The 20,861-nt window shown below is 44.0% G+C and overlaps 1 protein-coding gene and 1 long non-coding RNA gene across 6 annotated transcripts in view; one reads left to right on the top strand and one right to left on the bottom strand.

Moving 5' to 3' along the window:
* LOC115091478 overlaps positions 1-10,960 on the bottom strand; it is a 54,323-nt gene extending 43,363 nt beyond the window's left edge. The window contains exon 1 of the long non-coding RNA XR_003856719.1: positions 10,810-10,960. This is a non-coding gene — a long non-coding RNA (uncharacterized LOC115091478). The remainder of the gene's footprint in view (positions 1-10,809) is intronic.
* SH2D4A (SH2 domain containing 4A) overlaps positions 10,657-20,861 on the top strand; it is a 242,009-nt gene continuing 231,804 nt past the window's right edge. The window contains exons 1-2 of one of the 5 annotated variants that reach the window (XM_029601672.1): positions 11,174-11,335; positions 11,882-11,947. The gene's annotated coding sequence lies outside the window, so the exon portion shown is untranslated. Of the gene's footprint in view, positions 10,876-11,173; positions 11,336-11,646; positions 11,948-20,861 lie in introns of those variants that run through there. The other 4 variants (XM_029601684.1, XM_029601677.1, XM_029601671.1 and 1 more) reach the window with 4 other exon arrangements.

The raw sequence follows: 20,861 nt of genomic DNA, 5'->3' as shown, positions 1-20,861 counted from the left end.
CGGGCCAAAAGGTTTGGTTGAGCTCGCAGTTCATCCGCTTGAAGCTGCCATCATCGCGACTGGCCCCGCGATTCATTGGGCCGTTTCCCATCATCCGGCAGGTGGGTGCTGTCTCGTATCAACTTCGTCTTCCCTCGTCCCTCAAGATACACAACACGTTCCACGCCTTCCTCCTGAAGCCTCTAGTATTGCCGTGGCCTTCCAGCACGCCTCCGACGCCTCAACCTGTTGCCTCCGAAGATGACCTCACCTATCAGGTCCAGGTGGTCTTAGATGTGAGGAAACATCGGAAGAAGTGGGAGTATCTGTTGGTGTGGGAAGGCTTCGGTCCCGAAGAAAACTCCTGGGAGCCTTGGCTAACATCCTGGACCGGAATCTGTTGGAGCAGTTCCACAAAGACCACCCAGCTAAACCCAGGCCTCCACGGAGGCGCCCTAAAGAGGGGGGTACTGTTGTGTTCCGCGGCCGTGGCAGGCCACGACTGCGGTCCCCTACCTTGCCCGCGGCGGTTCGCCACCGCAGGAGCCCCGGGGGAGAGCACTGACTTCAGGCCCGTCGTTCTGGCACGGGTCTCAGTGCTACTTGCTGCAGGGGGAGCCATCCCTGCTCCCCCCTCGCGGTGTCCAGCAGCGTTTCTCCTCCGTGGGGGAAATCAAAGATGGCCGCCGCCATCCTTAGGCGCGAGGCCATGCCTCCTTCACAGATTTAAAGGGACATGATCCCTTTAACCAGCTTTACCTGTTTCTGATCAGCCTGAGCAGGGGAAGTATAAAGGGAGGCTTCCTCTGCTCATTCCCTGACTTGGCAACGTTCTCCAGCGCTGTCTAGTCTGCTTGCTTCGGTGAGTTCCTTGTGCTTTGGACTACATACAAGAGAATTTAGCAAAAGACTTCATTCAACCTTCTATGTCTCTTGCTGGAGGGGGGATTCGTTTTCGTGGGGAAAAAGGATGGTTCCCTCTGGCCGTGTATAGATTACCGTGGCTTGAATGAAATTACCCAGAAGGACCGATACCCATTGCCACTAATCTCTGAACTGTTTGACAGGCTTCATGGGGCCAAAATATTCTCCAAGTTGGACCTGAGAGGGGCCTACAGTTTGGTCCGGATACGCCAGGGCAACAAATGGAAAACCGCTTTTAACATCCGTGACAGCCATTTCGAATACCTGATAATGCCCTTCGGCATTTGTAATGCCCCAGTGGTGTTCCATAATATGATGAATGAGGTATTCAGGGACATGCTCTACCAGTGTGTCATGGTCTATCTGGATGACATCTTGGTATTCTCACGAGACTTCCAGAGTCATCGCCGAGATGTCTACAAATTACTTCAGTGCCTAAGGGACAATCGCTTGTACGCCAAGCTGGAGAAATGTTCCTTCAAAAAAGAGACTGTTCCTTTCCTCGGTTACATGGTCTCGAGTCAAGGCTTCCAGATGGATCCTCAAAAGACCAAGAACATCCAGGATTGGCCCCAACCAACGGGTCTCAAAGCGCTTCATAGATTCCTGGGATTTACTAATTACTACCAGTCATTCATTCTACATTATTCCACACTGACTGCTCCTCTCACAGCCATGACCCACAAGGGAGCCAACCCCTCGCAGTGGTCACCCGAGGCTATACTAGCTTGTCAGAAACTTAAGGATGCATTCCTTAGAGAACCATGCTTACGCCATCCGGATCACCGACAACCTTTCATCAACGAAGTTGACGCATCCGACGTCGGTGTTGGTGCAGTCCTGAACCAGCATTCTGCCAATCACACCTTATATCCCTGCTCATTCTTCTCTCACCGCTTCTCCCCTGCGGAAAGCAATTTGGAATCGGGGATAAAGAATTATTGGCAATTAATCTCGCCTTTGAAGAGTGGCACCCCTGGCACGAAGGGGCTCAGCACCGGTCACGGTATATACAGACCACAAGAACCTTGAGTACCTGCACCATGCACAATGCCTTAATCACCAACAGGCCTACTGGTCTCTCTTTTTTACCCGGTTCAATTTCTTGCTATGGTACTGGCCAGCCGATGCCCTTTCCCGGTCCTTCACCACCGAGGACGTTCCAGATATTCCACATCACATCATCGATCCAGACAAGGTTCTTCTCTCTGCCATATGCCATGGAGTCGTGCCCCACATATGCCCATCAGAAGTCACCGATGGGTCGACCCTGGGGCCTCTTGCAACCACTGCCTGCACCCAGTGAACCGTGGACACACATTGCCACTGATTTTATAGTTGATCTTCCTCCTTCCAATGGCAATAATACCATTTGGGTCACGGTGGACCAGTTTTCAAAAATGGCACACTTTGTGGCTCTACCTGGCCTTCCTTCGGCCCTGGAATTGGCGAGACTGTTCATCCGCCTCATATTCTGACTCCACGGACTCCCGAGGCATATACTCTCCGACCGGGGAGTGCAATTTACGGCCAGGTTCTGGAGGGCCTTATGTAAGAAATTTGACATTGCTTGGACCTCACGTCGGCTTATCACCCACAGGCCAATGGTCAGACCGAAAGGACAAATCGGACCTTGAAGCAGTTTCTCCGGGCATACGTAAACTTGCGACAAAAGTGACTGGTCTGAGTTGCTACCTTGGGCAGCATTTGCCCTCAATTCTCATCTCTCTGCATCCACCGGGTCTTCACCCTTCCAAGTGGTATACGGACGTCTGCCTCTGCCTCCACTTCCATTACCCCTGTCCATGGCCTCTCCTGCAGCGCAAGCCACCGCTAAAGAGTTGCATCAACTCTGGGGTGACACTAAACACCTTATACAACAAGCTGCCCAGAAGTCCAAAAAATGCTATGATAACCATCATCGGGCAGCTCCTCAAGTCAGCCCCGGTGATAAAGTATGGCTTAGTACTCGATTCATTTGTCTGAAACTACCTTCAGTCCGCTTCGCTCCCAGATACATCGGGCCATGTCCCGTACTTCGTCGTCTGGGCCCAGTTACATACAGCCTATGCCTGCCCTCATCACTCAAGATTCATAACACCTTCCACGTCTCATTATTTAAACTTCTCATTCTATCTGAATTTTCCAAAACACTGCCTGAACTTCAACCTCTGACATAAGAGGAAGACATCACTTATCAAGTACAGGATGTCTTGGATATATGGAAACGAGGAAGACGATGGGAATATCTGATATCATGGGAGGGCTTTGGGCCTGAAGAAAACAGCTGGGAGCCTGTAACTAACATTCTCGATAAAGAACTGATCAAGCAGTTTCATACTTCTCACCCAAGAAAACTCAAACCCCCGGGGAGGGGCCCTAAGAAGGGGGGTACTGTTATGCTGCGCGGCCGCAGACTGCTGAGACCGCTTCTGCTCACCTCTATTTTTGCTACCTTGGCTCTATTGGGCAAACTTGCGGCCTCTGCCAGCTACCACCGGCCTTCCGGCCTCCGTTTCCGGGCCTACCAGAGCAGCATGAACGCTGCCGACCGCCATCTTATCTTGGGGTTCCCTAGGGGCACGTGCGTGCTCCCCGACCTGCTTTAACCATGTCTTGGCGGGAACCTCGGGGGCGTCCCCATCAGATGATGTCAGTCAACTCAGATATTTAAACTCACCGGCCAGACAGCAGTGACTTGGCAATGAGTTCACTTGCTGTATCTACCTACTCTCGCTTCAGCGTTACTCCAGTTCCTGTTCCCGTGGTATGAGACTATCGGGTACCCACTCCTCGGGGGCCCTCCCTGTTCTCTTGGCCATCTGCTTCTCGGAGGGCCTTTCACATAGACTTCTGCCTGCCTCACTTCCCGAGGCTTTCTACGGAACTAACTCTTGTCTTCAGTCGCTGTGAGTACCACATTGTGGAATCCTGTTGTTGGTATCTATGTGGGAATCCTCTCCGGTGTACCCCACTCTGCGGACCATTGCCGTGATTTTAGAGGAGCCATCTCCGGGTTTACCCTGCTTTGCGGACCTGTGCTGTGAGTATCCCTAGAGGGACCCTCGCCGGTGTACCCCGCTCTGTGGACCACTGCCATGTTCTCCCACCGAGGAACCCTCTTGTCTTCCATCTCTATGGACCCAGTGTATTACAGTGACTGAACCTTTCCTGGCTCCCCCACTCCTCGGATAGTGCCGCAGCTATTGCCTGATTCTTGTCATATGAACTGAGTCTGACGTCAGCATCTGCGCTGTCGTTCTGTGGCCTGCCTCCTGGGGTCACCCTCACTTTCTCCACCTATACATCTGCTGTATATCATCCCCAGCCAAGGCTCTGCCTCCCAACGGTGAGGCTCAGCGGGGCTCCTCCCCTGAGCGGTACCACCTCTCACCTCAGCCAAGGGGCCCACTTACTTACAAATCCTAACACTACAATAGTACCTGCCCTGCGAAAATACTGACAAATACCCATTTTCCACTTTTTACAAAGGTAAAAAGTGTGCGTGGACATTGTTAAAAAAATACATCCTAGAAGCGCAGTCCAGATGTATTCCACACATTAATAAAGGTGGAAGGAAGGCAAAATGATTACCGGCATGGTTAAAAGTTGAATTGAAAGGCTATTTTAGCCAAAAGATCTTCATTCAAAAATTGGAAGAAAGATCCAACAGAAGAAAATAGGATAAAGCATAAGCGTTGGCAAGTTAAATGTAAGACATTGATAAGACAGGCTAAGAAAGAATTTGAAAAGAAGTTGGCCATAGAGGCAAAAACTCAGAGTAAAAACATTTTAAAATATATCTGAAGCAGAAAGCCTGCGAGGGATTAAAGGGGCAATTAAAGAAGATAAGGCCATCGTGGAAAGATTAAACAATTTCTTTGCTTCGGTGTTTACTGAAGAGGATGTTGGAGAGATACCCATTCCGGAGAAGGTTTTCATGGGTAATGATTCAGATGTACTGAACCCAAATCACGGTAAGCCTGGAAGATGTGGTAGGCCTGATTAACAAAGGCGATCTGCTGCCAGTACTCAAAATGGTGCCGATCGCCTTTGCCTTCACAATGTCACAGGGGCCGACCGTCGGTACCTGTGACATAGTGAGGGCAAAGGCGATCGGCGCCATTTTGAGTACTGGCATCGGACGGTCGGCGTGCAGGAGGTTGCTCCCGGATCCCCGCTGGACTTTTGGCAAGTTTTGTGGGGGTCAGGAGGCCCCCCCAAGCTGGCCAAAAGTCCCTGAGGGTCCAACGGGGGTCCCGGAGTGACCTCCTGCACTCCGGCCATCCGAAGCCAGTACTCAAAATGGCGCTGATAGCCTTTGCCCATACGTCACAGGGGCTACCGGTGCCATTGGTCAGCCCTGTCACATGGTAGGAGCACAAGATGGCGCCGATGACCATGTGACAGGGGCTGACCAATGGCACCAGTAGCCCCTGTGACAAAGGCTATCGACGCCATGATGAAACTGGCTCCAAGGGTGTGAGTGCAGGGGATGGCTCCTGGACCCCCCGCTGGACCACCAGGGAGTTTTGGGGGGGTTCAGGAGGGTGGGGGGTTTGTTTAAATTTTTATTTAGGTGGCCGTATAATTCGGCGAAGATTCGTGTATTCGTGGGGAAATGCGATACGTTTCGCTTCCCCACGAATACTATGAATAGTGCAATTTACGTTGCGGATCGCCAATACAGTGAAAACGAATGCACACCCCTAAAAATTTGTAACCTGTCATTAGGGATGTGAATCGTTTTTTGACGATTTAAAATATCGTCCGATATATTTTAAATCGTCAAAAATCGTTAGGGCCATGATACAATACCAATTCCCCCGATTTATCGTCAAAAAATCGTAAATCGGGGGAAGGGGGAGGGCAGGAAAACCGGCACACTAAAACCCTCTAAAACCCACCCCCGACCCTTTAAATTAAATCCCCCACCCTCCCGAACCCCCCCCCCCCCCAAATGCCTTAAATTACCTGAGGGTCCAGCGGTGGTCCAGAACGGCCTCCTGCAATTGAATCGTGTTGTCTTCAGCCGGCGTCATTCTGCGCCGCCATTTTGGCAAGTCATTTTGGCAAGTCTTGTGGGGGTCAGGAGGCCCCCCCAAGCTGGCCAAAAGTCCCTGGGGGTCCAGCGGGGGTCCAGGAGCGATCTCCTGCTGTGAATCGTTTTCCATACGGAAAATGGTGCCGGCAGGAGATCGCTCCCGGACCCCCGCTGGACCCCCAGGGACTTTTGGCCAGCTTGGGGGGGCCTCCTGACCCCCACAAGACTTGCCAAAAGTCCAGCGGGGGTCCGGAACGACCTCCTGCAGTCGAATCGTGTTGGTCTATGGCCGCTGCCATTTTGCGCCGCCATTTTGCAAAATGGCGGCGCAGAATGGCGCCGGCTGAAGACAACACGATTCAATTGCAGGAGGCCGTTCCGGACCGCCGCTGGACCCCCAGGTAATTTAAGGCATTTGGGGGGGGGGGGGGTTCGGGAGGGTGGGGGATTTAATTTAAAGGGTCGGGGGTGGTTTTAGGGGGTTTTAGTGTGCCGGTTTTCCTGCCCTCCCCCTTCCCCCGATTTAGCTACGGACCGCCGCTGGACCCCCAGGTAATTTAAGGCATTGGGGGGGGGGGGTTCGGGAGGGTGGGGGATTTAATTTAAAGGGTCGGGGGTGGGTTTTAGGGTGTTTTAGTGTGCCGGTTTTCCTGCCCTCCCACTTCCCCCGATTTAGCTACGGACCGCCGCTGGACCCCCAGGTAATTTAAGGCATTTGGGGGGGGGGGGGTTCGGGAGGGTGGGGGATTTAATTTAAAGGGTCGGGGTGGGTTTTAGGGGGTTTTAGTGTGCCGGTTCACGATTTTAACGATTTTCACGATACTCTAAACACCCAAACGGCGACGATACGATTCCCTCCCCCTCCCAGCTGAAATCGATCGTTAAGACGATCGAGGACACAATTCACATCTCTACCTATCATTAAAATCGTCCATTGTACTTGAAGAATGGACGGTGGCTAATGTAACCCCAATATTTAAAAGGGCTCCAGGGTCAATCCGGGAAACTAAAGACCAATTAGCCTGACTTCAGTGCCAGGAAAAATAGTGAAAAGTGTTCTAAATATCAAAATCACAGAACATATAGAAAGGCATGGTTTAATAGAACAAAGTCAGCATGGTGTTACCCAAGGCAAGTCTTGCCTCACAAATGTGCTTCACTTGTTTGAAGGGGTTAATAAACATGTAGATAAAGGTGAATCGGTAGATGTAGTGTATTTGGATTTTCAGAAGGCATTTGACAAAATTCCTTATGAGAGACTTCTAGGAAAAGTAAAAAGTCATGGGATAGGTGGTGATGTCCTTTTGTGGATTACAAACTGGTTAAAAGACAGGAAACAGAGAGTAGGATTAAATGGATAATTTTCTGAGTGGAGGAGGGTGGGCAGTGGAGTGCCTCAGGGATCTGTACTGGGACCATTGCTTTTCAATATATTTATAAATGATCTGGAAAGGAATACGACTAGTGAGGTAATCAAATTTGCAGATGATACAAAATTATTCAGAGTAGTTAAATCACAAATTGCAGGAGGACCTTGTGAAACTGGAAAATTGGGCATCCAAATGGCAGATGAAATTTAATGCGGATAAGTGCAAGGTGATGCATATAGGGAAAAATAACCCATGCTATAGTTACACAATGTTAGGTTCCATATTAGGAGTACCACCTAGGAAAGAGATCTAGGTGTCATAATGGATAATATATTGAAATCCTCAGCTCAGAGTGCTGCGGCAGTCAAAAAAGCAAACAGAATATTAGGAATTATTAGGAAGGGAATGGTAAATAAAACAGAAAATGTCATGCCTCTGTATCGCTCTATGGTGAGACTGCACCTTGAATGTTGTGTACAATTCTGGTCTCTGCATCTCAGAAAGATATAGTTGTGATGGAGAAGGTACAGAAAAGGGCAACCAAAATGATAAAGGGGATGGAACAGCTCCTCTATGAGGAAAGACTAAAGAGGTTAGGACTGTTCAGCTTGGAGAAGAGACGGCTGAGGGGGGATAAGATAGAGGTGTTTAAAATCATGAGAGGTCTAGAACGGGTAAATGTGATTCAGTTATTTACTCTTTTGGATAATAGAAGGACTAGGGGGCACTCCATGAAGTTAGCATGTAGCACATTTAAAACTAATCGGAGAAAGTTCTTTTTCACTCAACACACAATTAAACTCTGGAATTTGTTATTTATTTATTTAACATTTTTATATACCGAAATTCATGTAGCAATGTTACATATCAATTCGGTTTACATTATAACATTAACAAGCATGTAAGAATGCGATTACATCGAACAGGGAGATAAACTTGGATCAAGGAACTGGGGAATACAGTACAATGAATACAATAAAGTAATAAGATTCTTTTGTGGATCTAAGACTAAACCTGGCTAAATATCTAGGAGTCACCAGATGCCAGATGATGTGGTTAGTGCGGTTAATGTAGCTGGGTTTAAAAAAGGTTTGGATAAGTTCTTGGAGGAGAAGTCCATTACCTGCTATTAATCAAGTTGACTTAGAAAAATAGCCACTTTTATTACTAGCATTAGTAGCATAGGTTATACTTAGTTTTTGAGTACTTGCCAGGTAATGGTAGCCTGGATTGGCCACTATTGGAAACAGGATGCTGGGCTTGATGGACCCTTGGTCTGACCCAGTATGGCATCATGTTCTTATGTTTTTACCTAAACTTACAATTTATAAACACCTAAAATCAGAAGCCTTAGTTATATGGCAATCGATTGTCTGAGATGGTATGAGAAAATGCTTTCTAGCGAACACATTATAAAGGCAGATAGAACTAAAAATCTCCATAGCTCTTCCTGGCACCTAAATACTTGCTACTTGTGAAACTGAACAGATTTCTAAACCTTGTTTCTTGTAAATTACTCTGTTCTGTTCTAAATTACTCTTTTACAGGTTTGTCATATAACCTGTAGAACACTTAAAGAGCAGTGCTTTTCAACCAGGGTGGTAAGGCACGCTAGTGTGCCTTCAGGCCTGCTCAGGTGTGCCACGGAAAAGTCACCACTACCCAATGCACAGAAACCAGCATCTGGGCTCTGCTTTCAATACCTGATAACAACAAGAGACACCAGCAGTGGCTCTTAATCTTGTAGTTGTGTGTGATCATGCATGCCTCTTCTTCCTAGCTATAGTAGGAGCCCCAGAGTGTAGTAATTAATTGTTAACATGCAAGGAACAGATAGCTGGGACCTGCTTTGTGCGGCACACAGATTACACACAACACCTCCTCATCTTCCCTGACTTTGAATCATTCTAACCTCTGTGTTTACTGCAGGTTGAGTGAGACAGGGAGAGTGTGCACTGAGCACTGGATGTGACTCACTCTGAAAGTAGGCTGCAGTGGTGAAGGAACTCTGGCAGTCATATGCAGTAGCCAAGGTAACTAACCGAACCAGTTGCCCCACCACACTGACTATTTTTTTAAATCCTTTATTTATATCATTTCACAAAACAATTACAAGCAAATACAGTTAAACAGTAAGTAAGTCATTGCAGATTACAAATACTGGGCTTGATGGACAGGATGCTGGGCTTGATGGACCCTTGGTCTGACCCAGCATGGCAATTTCTTATGTTCTTACTGGCAAGTAGAATAAACAATACAAAGGAAAATACTTTAAACTGCAATCACAAATACATGACCACAAAATTTATAGGGTGAAGGACCCAATGGGACATTGTCTCTTAAAAGGAAAAAACAATCATGAAAAGACTGCAAAAAAAAAAAAAAAAAGAAATTACCAATTCCACATTCCAGCAGTCTTGAAACTAAGGAGTAGATGTGGGGTTTACAATAATCTTTCTGACCAATAAGGATTTTAACTGATTGGGTTCATAAAAAGAGTATTGGTTTCCATCTAATTTAATTAGACACAAGTTGAAGGAAGAATTCTCCTTGGAAACCAAGAACAGTTTCTCTCAACTGGAGGAAAGTCTTTTGCCGGTTTTTAGTCTGTCTTGAAACATCTGGGAAAATCCAAATTTTTTCACCCATGAATCAGAAGAACAAGAAATCAACAAGGCTGTCCATTCATGAATCACTTCTTCAGATTACTCTAAAAAATTAGTCAAGTTTAGAGAGCCTGAAGAAATCTGAAACATATCAGTATTACTATTTGCTACGTGTTCTTTTCCCCCTTTAGCAGGAACATAATCCATCTTAATAAAGGTAGGTAAATGATCTTCAGACAAACCTAGAATCTACTGAGACGCACATTTATCTTTTTGCATTTGGCGTGAATGAGTAATAGCCTCATTCACATGCATTTCCATGTGATGAGCGCTAATTCATTCACTCCGCGTTGGATGAGCGTTAAATAGGCGCTAATCCCCGTATTGCATTAGGGGTGGATTAGCGCCAATTTAACCCACGTCCGACAGCAGGTTAAACAGTGCGCTCGGCCCCTAATTAAGGCTGATCTAGCTTCCTGTTTATTTAGTTCCTGAGCTTCAAGGTTCTTCAACCTTTGATCATGTTCTACATGTTATTTGGGAAACTACAAACTGTCCCTTCAAAGAATCCAACGAAGATGAGAAAAGAGTCCATTTGCTTAGTCACAGTACTTTCTAAAAGCACTAAAGCCTACCACATATCTTCAAGCCCAATATTTGTTGGCCTCTGCAAAATGGGCTCTGGGGGGTTTTCCCAGTCTGTCCAGGTGATGAAATTCCAGGGAGAACGTCCCTCTCAGTCTCCTGAAGAGCAGACCCACTGGAAGACTGAGGAACCCTGTCAAACCTCAGTACAGGAGGTATTCAGAGTGCAGGCTTAGAGATATCTCTATCTCTAGCTGACCCTGCGTAGTCCCATTAACACTGCCAGCAATGAGAAGCCCACCTGAGTGTGAAGATACCTGGTGTCCTGTGAACATCTGAGGAATGGTAGATTGCTGAGAAAGGGAAGGTAAGGTATGAACCTGACCTCTCCTTTTACCCATACCAAAGAAAAGAAAGGAAATATCTCGAAGGACAGAAGGAAGCAGCCAGTCCTAGCGGCCTCCACAAAATTGAACCCAGGAGTGTGGTTTCAGCAGCGCGCCCGCAAGGCCCCTCCCAATGACATCAAGCTGCAGCTGGGGAGCAGGCAGGCGGCGATGTTCCGGGTGCAGGAGCAGAGGCCGCAGATAGAAGGAAGTCTTTCACCAGACTTCTCCTTTTTCTTGCACTTGTATAGATAGGAAACTTGACCATTGTGAATGGTCCATAGGTGTCTTCGCCCCTTCTCTCCCTTTTTTTTTTTTTTACATTTGGAAGAGTGACTGGTGGGGCTTTCACTGCTTCCTTAGATCTTCTACTGGCCATTTGAGTCCTCTCCATTGCCTGCCCTGTGGAAGCTGATTTGTCACACAACATTTTTTTTAAATGTAAGTGTGCCTTGGGGGTGAATAGGTTAGGAAACATTGTTAAAAAGTAGTGGATTATTTGTACTTGTATAAGAAAGTTGTTAGTAGTTAAAAAAGTTCTTTGAAAATCAAATGTTGATTGTTCTTTTTCCTTCACTGCCCTCACTCGTGTACTCTAAGTTTCTTATAAAGATTGCTTCTGAGGCAAAAATTTAATTTTTGGCAGATTCACTCGTTCGGTAAAGAGTGATTGTTTACCACTTTACTTAATTAAAGCTTCTTACTATTTAAGCCCATCTATAAACCACCTACCTAAGGCGAGCAAAGCATGAATTGTGGCAGTTCAGAGATTACTCAAGAGAGCAGAAAATTTAAAAAAGCAAGCCAAGCAGGGCTTGAGCTCCAAAGCTGGGCGGCAGGTGGCGCTGTTCCCGTGAGCCAAAGACCAGGGCAGTGGGTGGAGAGAGTGATGTATGCTAATACCAGAGTCCTGCTTCCAGCCCACTAAGACGCGAAGTGTGATTAAATTTAGTCACTTTTTTTCTCCCCCCATTTCCTTTCGGGAAGGAATAAGAAAAAGTCAGCTGTCCAGGTAGTAGAAGAAGAAGGAAATGAAAGAGCATGGAGTTTCTGGTGAGTTTGTTTTTTGTTTCGCTCCCCTGGGACTGTAGGATTCCAATGAGCCTGGGCAAGGCTCCTTTTAGTTGCCGTTCGGCTGGAATTTACTGAAGGTTTTTTTGCTGTTTCTCCACTTTCGCATGAATATATATATTTTGGGGGTTTTAAGCTTTGTTGACACCCCAGATTTGCGACAGGGCATTTTTATCGTGCTGTATCTCGCAACTTTGTGTTCCTGCCTCTTTATTAGATTATGGCTGGCTCAATTTGTGCTTTTTGTTTTGAAGGCTTTCTGTATTGCGAACGAATATAATTGAAGTTATAAGCAGGTTGTATATGCAGAGCTTATGAGCTAAAGAAATAAAGGTGGGAAAGCCACTCGAATTTCATTTGCGTGGGGAAAAGATGACTACCGAGCCGTCAAGTCTTTAGCAGAGGGCTCTGCTTGTGGCGCGTTAGTGTGAGTGGAGGTAATTCAGGACCTCCTGCAGCGTCTCAGCCATTTCAGAGTATTGTGGTCCAGTTCAAAAAGGTCTGGAATGTTTGTTTCAAAAAAGAAGGTGGCCCGCTTCTGCATTAGGGGTGTTTCGCTTGTGCTTTGCCTCGCCCCACCTCCTGCCCCGTTAAGTGTCTCTTGATGTGCGCCCCCTCCTTTCCTGATGGTGCGCCAAACCTCTCCCCCCACCGCTAGCAGGGACTTTTTCATACATTCGGTGGGAGTGACTAGAAGGTGGAAACGAAAATCAGAAAACAGCGAAAATAGCAAGAAAACTTTAAAAAAGTGTTTTTTTTTTTCCTCTAAGCACGTTTAGTGTTCCTTTTCCCACTAGACTTTCGAAGATCATTTAACCTTTGCTGACTTTTTCAATTTTTTTTCTTAAATTTTAATTTTTGAGTCGAGCTGAAGAGCTCCTTTTTAAAATCGGCATGCTGGAAAAAAATGTCTTGTTTGCTCTCCCCTCTCCTTTCCTTCATTTACTGTAGTAAATCTCTCGTGACTTGATATCAGTTCTTATGAAAGGCTCTTCCAGATTTGCATCCCTCCATCCAAACACTTTTTGTTTTCTTAAAATAATTTAGGTGGGCTTTCATTATGAGACCCCCCTCTGCCATCTCACTGCTGGTGTAATGAGGGGGTGTGTTCAGAGTTTCAACTTTCTGTGCTACTCAGGTTATTCATGGGGTTTTATTTTTTTTTTCGATTTGTGGTTTTATTTATTTTGAAATCTTGTTGCCAGTAATTTCTATTGCAAATCATGTGGATTTGGGAATTTAAAACTTGTTAAACTTACCGCACCGGCTATATCAACTGTTGGCACTGCAGAAACTGAATGAGGAACCACCTTACAGGTGTGCTGACTGGGCTTCGGGCTTCTGAAGAGAGAAAACCAGTGGCTCCTGTGTATTTTCCTACCATTCTGCAAATGTAATTGTGTTAATTTAAAACATATTATTTTAGAAAGCTTCTAATGTAGTGATCTTCATTGAAAAAGTGACTGAAAAATTATGCACAAGGCCTAATTTCCACAAGGCAGGCCCCAATATCCACCAGTGTGGCACAAATAATTTTTTTAAAGCCACACACGTGAGATGCAGCAGGCTGAATATCTTCAGGTATCAAACTAATTACCCAGCTCAGACATTTTGCTGAATAAACAAGTATTGCATCATTTTACTAGACTATATGGTTAGAAACTGCTTTGCAAATGGAAGGGTCTATTTTTAGCTCCCTAAAGCCAGTGTGTTAAACATTACCATTTAACGGTCTCCTACCTACCATTTAACAGGATAGTTAACAGGAACATTTGGTATATAATGGAGCTTTCCATTTCTGTTATTTCTAAAGCTGTTTTTAACCTAATCTTCACTTTTTATTGCTTTGGACCTTATTTATCAAGGCCTTATACCTCTGTAAATGCTGTCTATTGGCTATTTGAATTAACTGAAGTTAGGCTATTTGCATAGGGGGTGGCCGCAGTGGTCCCTGTGTTTGTTTATTTTCTTTAATGAATACACAGTTCTAAAAATCTTTAAAAAAAAAAATAAACATTTGCCTTTGTCCTGTCTGTTTTTTTTTTTTTTTCCCCGAGTCATGTGTTTAAAGTATTTAGCACACCCAAAAAGAACCGGAACGATTTCCACAAAATACGTAAATATCAGAAAAGGAAATGTATCAGATCAAACTCATATTGTGATGCCACTTCCCAAAGAATTCTCTTTTTAAATATATGGCTGCGGCCATATATTTAAAAAGAGAATTCTGATATATGTAGGTTGTCCAAAAATTCAACAGCAAGCTATTAGAAGAAATTGCTTCCTCAAAAACTGAAATATGAGATTTACCATTCTTCTTCATCCAAATAGTCAAAAGTAATTGCAAGTCCTACTGAAATAAGCATTATGGGGCCTAAGTAATGAAGGGTTTTCTCATTTTTTGTGTTTTTTGGGGAAAATGCTTTTTATGCAGTCCCTTTTATATTTTTTTTATATGTTCAATCATTGTGCAGCCATATACAGTTCATTATTTAGAATGATCAAGAGAAAAATCGGACATCAGTTGTCAAAATCCTTTTGCATATCATCCATCTGCATCATGAGCTATAGAGTAGTGGGAAAGCAGTTTTCAGGGAAGGTTGCTAAACTTAAAAATTGACCTGTAAACTGTAAAACTAAAAATGTTTCATGATTTTTGTGGTCACAGAACATCTTATAAGTACAATCGCACACTATGGGGATCAATTAAAGGATTTCTGTACCTTTTCATACGTTTTTGGCCATGTGCATTAGAATCTGTTAACATGTGTCCTGCCATATGCCTTTTGCATACTTATTTGAGTAATCATTTTAATAAACTTCCAGGAAGCATTGCTTAGACATTTTTCACAATTTTGTTCGTGGAGCTTTCACTACTGCTCTGGAATTTGGAATACACTGATCTAACTGGCCTAGGAGTCAGAATTGGCTGATGTCATAGTCGTCTGCTGCTGAAATGGTTAATGATATCACGAAGGGATTCTTGATATATAGTCATACCAAACCATCTGAAATAGCCACATTAGGAGTTAAATGGAAAAAAGTGATAAATTGTGTACTACAACATTTAAATGATTGTCCTTTTCAAAGTAGACTTTCTGTTCAACCCATAACTAACTTATGGCTTGGAAATTCTAGAAACACATGAGTTCACTTGTGGTCTATGAAAATATAACTAATTTCTATATAGTCTCGCCAGTTATCTCCTGTTTGATAACAGGTAGGGAAAGCATGCAAAGACATGACTTCAGGAATGCTTTCTACCGTAGATTGTAGAAAGGGGGGCAATGGAGTTCTGACATAACATGTTGAATATAATCCTTTGCTTTAGTATGGTTTTTCCACTTGTTACAGCCATGGGGTAAAGAGTGTGAGAGTAGCTTGGAAGGCACAGTTGTGTCTATAGCCGGGGATGGCAACTTTTAAACAGCTGCCCGGGCACACATGTACACACGTATGCTGGCTCATGCCAAAGGACATGGCCATTTTATAACATATATGCACACATGGTATAAAATAGGCTTAACGTGAGTACATGTGCATAATTTTATATGGTCGCACGCATGTAAATGCTGTCTCTGCCGCATAGGTGAGGGAATTTTATAAGGTATGTGCACTGACTCCGTTATTTTTTTCACAGTTCATTCCCAGTTCAGCCAGTTAAGGGATAGGACTTTCAAACCACCTTGTTATTAGCCTGTCTTTCCTCCCTGTTAGCCCCAGCCCTTAAAACCCAGCTGACTGGCCTAGCTTTTTTCATTTTATTACTTGCACGCCATAGCAGTGGTAAAGTTGCGCGGCAGTGGACTCCAGAGTGCACTTGGGCGCTTAAATACATGTACATTTCATGTTAAAGTCCTGGAACGCCGATGCCCTGCCCCCTTTTTTTGGAAATTCACTTGTGCCCATTCTAGGAACTACATGCATACATGGGCGCCTTCTTAAAATCCGAGCAGTGCGTGCCGGCCGGACATACTTGCATATCTCCTGGCTTTGGCGCACGCTGGGCTTTTAAAATTCACCTGGTAGGTAGGATTGTAGTGCTTATGGAAGACAAAGGCTGTGTAATGTTGTAAGCGCTCCATTCCAGAACCTCCTCATCAGCAGCTTGGCCTGGAGCAAAACTGAAGCTGTGTTTCGGTTTGCTCAATTGCCGCAAAATATTTTGATGACAAGTCAAACTTTAGAAAGCAAGCAAGCAAGAGTGGGCTCCATACACCTAGACATCTGAACAGTGATAAATCTCAGGTGTGTGTGTTGAAGGGTACGCCATCCTTTGTCATCTGCTTCAGGTTTTTTTTATCTGTCTGTATCTGCTATTGTTGGGGGGGGGGGGGCCCTTAGAAAGCAATGTGCAATATAAGAAATATATACATAATAAAACCTCAAGAAAAGCACATTTTATTCTTAATTCATTCTGTTTTGTGCAGACATAAGAACCTTTATAAATCTTTCTGCAGTGGATTTTAGTCAGTGATTTCTGTTTATTTTACCTGTCCAAATTATCCAATATCATAATTACAAATTTTCTAAATATGACTGGTACCCATTTGATGTACTCAAATACCCAAGCTAGCAAAAACACCAAGAGCTAAGTGCAAAATATATCAAACATCCATTCACTCCCCTTAAGGCTAAGCAGATGTGTAATACAGATATTTTGTGGTGCTGCTTTCTAGCATCTTATTCTCAGTTTTCTCATTTTTGTGCTTTCTAACTTACTGAAGATTGAAAAATTATGTAAAAAGTATCTGTATCTGTCTGAGGGTACAATCTTTTCAAAGAAGGGACCAAAAGTCACCAAATTTGACATGCAGGAAGATAATAGAAATCTCAGGTAAGGGCAAAAACCAGAAACATTAGTTTGGTATTTTCAGAGCTGTGCAAAAAATTCCCACCCCATTTTTTCTTTTGTTTTAGAATTTAAAAAAACATTAATTCATTTTTTTTATTATGACCCTGATTTTGTTTAAATAATGCTTTGCATATATCCATTTGATAACTTGCCTAGGATGCCAATAAGGATTGGCACAGAAGTGCCTTGAATTGCCTAGATTTAGTCTCTTTAGGAATGAAATATAGAAATCTGAACATAGAAGGAAAAATCTCAGCAGTTAACATAGTTTTTATCTAAAAAAAATTGTTTGCCTAAAGCTTCTGTTTTGATCTCACTATAACTTTTTAATTCCATATAGATATAGGGTGAAAAGATAATTTCAGTTTTTACTGTTGTGCAAGTTTGTACTTTTGGTCCAAAGTCCATGTGCACCCAAATGTATGATAGCTTCTGTGTTTCCTTTTTACAATTTTTATCTCTATCTTAGAAATAAAGTTCAGTAAATAAGTTGTAGGCGGTTAGCTCTTTATTGGATTTAATGTTTAATTTTTAAAAGCTACCATATACTCCCTTCATCAGGTCAGTATATCACCTGCAGCAGAGGTGGCCAACTTTTAACCAACCAAGAAATCGGGATTTGCACAGTACTAAAGAGCCTCATCAAAAGATGGGTTGGGGGAGGTGAGGAGGCTCCTGCTTCCAACAGTCCCTTTCTCAATCCTAATCTCCCCCCCCCCCCCCACACACACAAGTCTCTTACAATCCTTCCATCCTGCCTGTCGTCTTTCTCTCAATTCTCCCTCCAGTCTTTCTCATTTACCCCACTGTCTCTCTGCCCCTCAACTCTGTGTCTACCAGTATCTCTCTCAATCCTACCATCCTGTCACCACTTGTCTGACCAACATCTTCTTTCTCTCAATTTATGCTCTGCCCAGTCTATTTTTCTCTCTTGTCCCCATCACGCTCTCAGTCAGCCTCAGCATAACATTCTCTAAACCCCACAAGAACGATGACAGGGCTAAGTGGCTGCAACATCAGCACTTCTATCCCCATTCCTTCTGCTTTTCTGTATTCAGTATCTCTACCCCCGCTTACTCACTCTTGCTGGGTCTTTCACATACACCTCCATCGTTGCCCCTACTGGCACTCATGCCATATCACCTCTCCCCCAAAATTCACCCCTTTTCAAGTCACTCTCCCCAGAAGCATTCACCCCAGTGTTGCATATGTCTCTCAAATTCTTTTCCCTCCAGTCACTTCCCTGGTTCTCATCACACCTCTAGTTTTCTCACAGTTTCCTTTCCACTTTCACTTCCTATGATTGTCATCTACACATGCACACTCCCCTCCCCCATCCCCCCCCCCTTTTTGCCATGCTCTCTCTTTCTCACACACCTGTTCAGTACTACTTCTGCCCCTCCCTGTCACCATTCCTGTTTTTTTTCACTCACCACCACAGACTTGTTTTTTTGAGCATATACCTTACCCCCTCACTTTCTCACATCTGGCCTTTACTATTTCTTTTATATCCCTTCTACCCCCATCCCTAGCTCTCTCATTCCACCTCTACTCCCTCCACATGGTTCTCATACAACACTTATCCTGGCCCTGGTCCCATTACATTTGTTACAGAACATGAGGCAGTATAAAATTTGGGGAGAAATAAAGGGCCACACAGTCAAATTTCATTTCTGAATTCAGGGAGATGGGGAGGGAAACTATTCATCCCCATCTTCTGCACAGCATAAGCTCCTCCTTGTGCTGTTCTCCCCAATTCTTGCAACATTTATCTCTTTTTTCATAAGCATTCACTCCTCCTTGCACTGCTTCTTTGTCAAGCATTTACTTCATGCACTGCTCCCCTAAGTATTCATCAACTACATTCACCCTCTATGAACATTCATCCCAAATTATTCTGGCCTGACTAGAGCTTTGGAGGATTCCTTCCTCCCCTCTATCAGCTGAATCCCAAGTCATGGGAGCACATTGAGCTTCTGGGGCTTGTACACTGCAGCCTTTCTCCTCCAGATAGCAAACCAGAGAAGAGTGTTGTACATCAGGTAACAGGTGGGGTGGGGGTTTGAACAGGGTGAGGAGGTCTGGAGTAGGGAGCTGACTGGCTTTTGGCTATCAGCTCCAACATCACCCCCTCTGGGGTGGTGGGAGGGTGGAAGAAGAGAGGTGAGTAGTAAAGTAGGGGTAAGCAGAGAAAACTCTGATTCCTGCTTCAGCCTTTCTCTTCTGTCCCTGCAGCACAGACCTGTCAGGAGGAGGAGGGGAAGCTGGAGCACAGTGGCTCTTTTCTGCTGTGATCCATGGTATCTGCTTCCTGCTTCAGTTTCTCCCCACTGTCTTCTGCAGTGTTACTCGGTTATCAGAGAGCAAGAGCCACATATTTGCAAATGAAAGAGCCACACGTGCCCAAGCCTGACCTACAGTTTGACCTTCTATATCTACTTGGGCTAACACTGCAAATGCAGTACTTTATATGAGATCTCCTCCTTTAAAACTAAAGTAGCGCCAGTTGCTTTCCAGAAGTAGGGCATGTACTGTCAAACATGTTAAGCACGTTTTGGGCCTGACTGATTTCTGTTAATTTGCAGCACTATACACCCCTTTGCACTTTTGTCTGTGTTCCAATACAAATCAGATTATTTTGGCACCCAGAAAGCATCCAAAAATAATAGGAAACTGGGTTGAGTAAACTTATTCTTAGCATGAACACCCTTGTTTAAAGTGTAACTTTGGCAATGGCAGCAACAGCTATAAAAGGCTTTTTGTACTAAGGTTGTAATCTCCAGGTCTTTGGCTCTTTACAGTTTTTTACTGGAAAGTCAATTCTAGTTTTTTGATTTTCCATCCATGTAGGATGTATCTGAAAACAACACAGACCATTTTAAAACAGCAGAGTTATCCTGTACATTTGTTTTCCAAAATATTAGCTTGCCTGTGCACTCCATTCCTCTATTGGTATAACTACCCAATTCCTATTCTCTTTGCTTTTAATATAGATTAATATCATTTTTTAATTCCCAAAACTGTATCGTTTTAATTATGACAACATACCTTTTTTTTTTTTTTAATCTACTTCCAAGTGTACTCTTCAGTTGTTCTTGCTGTATTAAGGCTTTATGTTAGCAATCCAATGCCTCCTTGGGGATCTGATTAAGATCATTAGGTCAGTGCCCCTAATTTACTTATATTCATAATGGTGAGGCGGGGAAAAGGGGGCTTCTGAAATTTTCAAAATTTATTTTACATCAGAAACTTAAACATCATAGACACACACAAAACATGATGGCAGTTACTCTTGACTGTCCTCACTCTAAGCCTTCTAACAGGTAGGTATTCCTTTCCACTGGAGAATGCTTGTCTCTTGTACATTCACTCCTTCATCGTATTCCCTTTCCTTCATTTCCTCTAATGTGTACATATTTAGGTCTTTGTCTCTTTTTTTCTAGGGCATATTGTGCAGACTATTTTGGTAGTCCTTCTCTGAGCTATCTTTACTCAGATTGAAAAGGGGTAGTGCAAAGTGAATCTCAGGATGAAAGGTAAAACAAAAAGGAATGTAAAGCTTGGGAGGATTCTAAATCTGGCAATAGGATATCATTATCTAATGATGTCAGCTTCTGGAAAAAATGTATTCATGGCATTCTAAATACTTTTGTCTGTACGGTGTTAAAACATGAAAGCCTAGCGGCAGGCAGCCTCTTATAGGACCTCCTCCTCTTTATTTTTCCTTTTTTTTTCTTGCAGCTCAATTTTTAACTGGCATTTATTGGGGGTTATGGTGCAGTGGGGGGTTCTTAGCTGTCTGGGGATTTTCCACACATTTGTGTGTTCTCATTATCCTCAGTACCTAGCCTAGTACAATACCTAGTACATAAAGCCTACAGCAGTGATAATCTAACCACAGTTCTCTTCAAAGTAGAGTACATATGGATCCCAAATTTCACCCATACTTTCTGTTGTCTAATGATTGGGATTTCTTCTCTGCCCCTTCTCTTGATAACCTTCTAGTTTTTTTTTTAAAAAAAAAGTGTGATTGTAAAAGTT

This window comes from Rhinatrema bivittatum, chromosome 1 (genome assembly GCF_901001135.1).
Source record: "Rhinatrema bivittatum chromosome 1, aRhiBiv1.1, whole genome shotgun sequence".
NCBI classification, from domain to species: domain Eukaryota; kingdom Metazoa; phylum Chordata; class Amphibia; order Gymnophiona; family Rhinatrematidae; genus Rhinatrema; species Rhinatrema bivittatum.
Note: the sequence above shows the minus strand (reverse complement) of the source record. Positions and strands in the feature narration are given on the sequence as shown.